This window comes from Archocentrus centrarchus (genome assembly GCF_007364275.1).
Source record: "Archocentrus centrarchus isolate MPI-CPG fArcCen1 chromosome 18 unlocalized genomic scaffold, fArcCen1 scaffold_23_ctg1, whole genome shotgun sequence".
Lineage (NCBI taxonomy): Eukaryota > Metazoa > Chordata > Actinopteri > Cichliformes > Cichlidae > Archocentrus > Archocentrus centrarchus.
This window is the reverse complement of record NW_022060145.1, coordinates 4,005,322-4,007,624: the sequence shown is the minus strand read 5'-3', so window position 1 is coordinate 4,007,624 and position 2,303 is coordinate 4,005,322. Positions and strand designations below refer to the sequence as shown.

The 2,303-nt window shown below is 33.6% G+C and overlaps 1 long non-coding RNA gene across 1 annotated transcript; it reads left to right on the top strand.

Moving 5' to 3' along the window:
* Positions 1-207: 207 nt before the first annotated feature.
* LOC115775065 (uncharacterized) lies at positions 208-808 on the top strand. Its single transcript, XR_004019262.1, has 3 exons — positions 208-302; positions 468-518; positions 713-808. It is a non-coding gene; the product is annotated as an uncharacterized LOC115775065 (long non-coding RNA).
* The last annotated feature ends 1,495 nt before the right edge of the window (positions 809-2,303 follow it).

Sequence of the window (2,303 nt, the reverse complement as noted above, 5' to 3'; positions counted from 1 at the left end):
CTCTTCCTCCATTCACCAGGCAGGTAGGACCACTAACACTGCCCACGATGGTGGTTTATATTTAAAACAATTTGTATATTATGTCATTAATTACTAATAGGGAAACATCCATTTGATTCTTCATTCATCAATAATTCTCTGTCATTTTCTCTTAAGCTGATACAGTTTATCGAGCAGTGATGGCAGCAGCAGTCTCATCCACAAACAGAGGACTGGCTGGAGTCAGAAACACCACAGGATTGATTTTTATCATCTTCTCTCTGGTTTATGTTGCAAATTCACTGACCAACAAGGATCTTCCGGTAAATTAATTCCTGCTTAGGCTGTTTTTACAATATGACAATTACACATTTATTTGTCACTGGAAGTCATTAATGTTTGGATTTTTTTCTTCATTTATAATTGTTTGTACTGTATTTAATGCAGAAACAGCTGACACACTTACAGCCTCTTTATGCCAATTTCAGAAACTCAAAGAAGAACTTTGGAAAGCAGAAATAGCACTAGCCAAAAACAAGGTGGGTCACTCAGTTTCATGTTGATTACATGCTGTCAGTGAAATTTGGTCATACAATAAACAAAAACTGCATTTGCTATCAGAATATTTTTAGTGATTTGCTGCACTGCACACTGAGAGAATTCATGCAAGTGTCTATACATCACTGTGGAACAGTAAATTTGGTTTGTGCTCAACAAATGCTTTCTTCATTAGGCAGAACACGAGAACAAAAAAGCCCGCTTAAGAGAAATTGAAGACAATGTGAAGGTGCGTTATTTTCCTGTTATGGAACAAGTGAAGACACTTTTGGAGGACTTTCCACCACTGGTGGAAGCGGTAAATATTTTGAGTCGCGTCTATGATACAACCAAGATGTGGTCAGAAAAAAAGTTAGATGGCTTTGCTGCAGAAATAAAGGAAAAAGAAAAAGAACTGCATGAAATGAGGAAGATCATAAAGAGCCTTGAAGAGCAACAAGATGAATTTTAAAGGTTTCGGTGTAACTTCTTAAAAATAAATATACATTTTTAACATGGTGTTTAAATATGGTTTCAAATTTTGGGTTATTATTTTCTTGTTGGTGTGTTTGTTGTTTGTTTGTTTGCTTGCTTGTTTTACTATTGTTACTGTTTCATTTTGAACTTATTTAAACTTAATTTTGCTTTTACTTTTGCTGTACGTATGATTTGGTTCCTGTTCTCTAATATTAAAATTAAATATATAAAGATTTGTGTGCTTAAATTTCACATCAATATGAATAGTATGTATTGAACAAAAATAAAGCAAGTAAGGAAGTAACAAGTGTGTGTGCAGCCCCAAAGCTACATCACCTCCTTCTTTGTAATTTGCTTTATTAAGACTGTCCTATTACACACTTACACACTGCAGACTAAGCCAAGATACGCCAGGTTGTCGGCTACTAGCTGTTTGGGAATCAACTTGTTGGAATAAAAATATTCTTTTATGGCTCAAATTTGACAATTTTAATTAGCAAATTCATTTTTTGCCAAGTTTTCTGTTATGTGACAATATCATTCATGGGTCAGTCTTAAGTGGCAACAAACACCAAAAAAAATTTCTCTGACACTGATGGACTGAAAATTAATAGAAAATAAAACAAACAAAGAAAAACCACAGCCAAATTCCAAAAAAAAAAAAAAAAAAGAAAGAAAAAGGAAAAAGAAAAAATGTTGAAAAAGCTCCAGAAAGTCTTGAAATTATTGCTCAAGTCTACTTTGGAAAATTCCTAGAGACTGGCTCTTTGGAAGCAAAATATAAAGAAATAAAGGGTGGCTCAAGACTTTTGCACGGTACTGTATATTATTGGCTTTCTTTAAAATTATTCAAACCATCTGTGACTCACAGATCAGTGTGCATGCTAAAATCTAATGACATTATGTGGACTGCTGAAAATGATGCACAAGCAAATGTATTTAACACATTTAACATGTGATATACTTTAAAACATCTTTCACTTCTAGGGACAAATTATTCTCTACCAACAACATGAGGAAAAAGGATTAAAGTACATAAATATAATGCACATTTAGAAAGTATTAAAAAAAATCTGGAAACATGAACACAGGAGAGGTTTAGCTAAACAAGAACTGAAAGTGACATCAAAGTCAAACAAACTTTAGAGCAGGAGTCACACATTCTTCCAAACTGCTTTGAGAAATATGATACCAAACAGATGGCAGTAAATGGTAATACTCTGCATACAAAGCTGCATTTTCCAGCTTTGACTGGAGAACATACAGAAATTAGTATGTTCTCTAGTAATTAGTAGTGAAACCTTTATTAC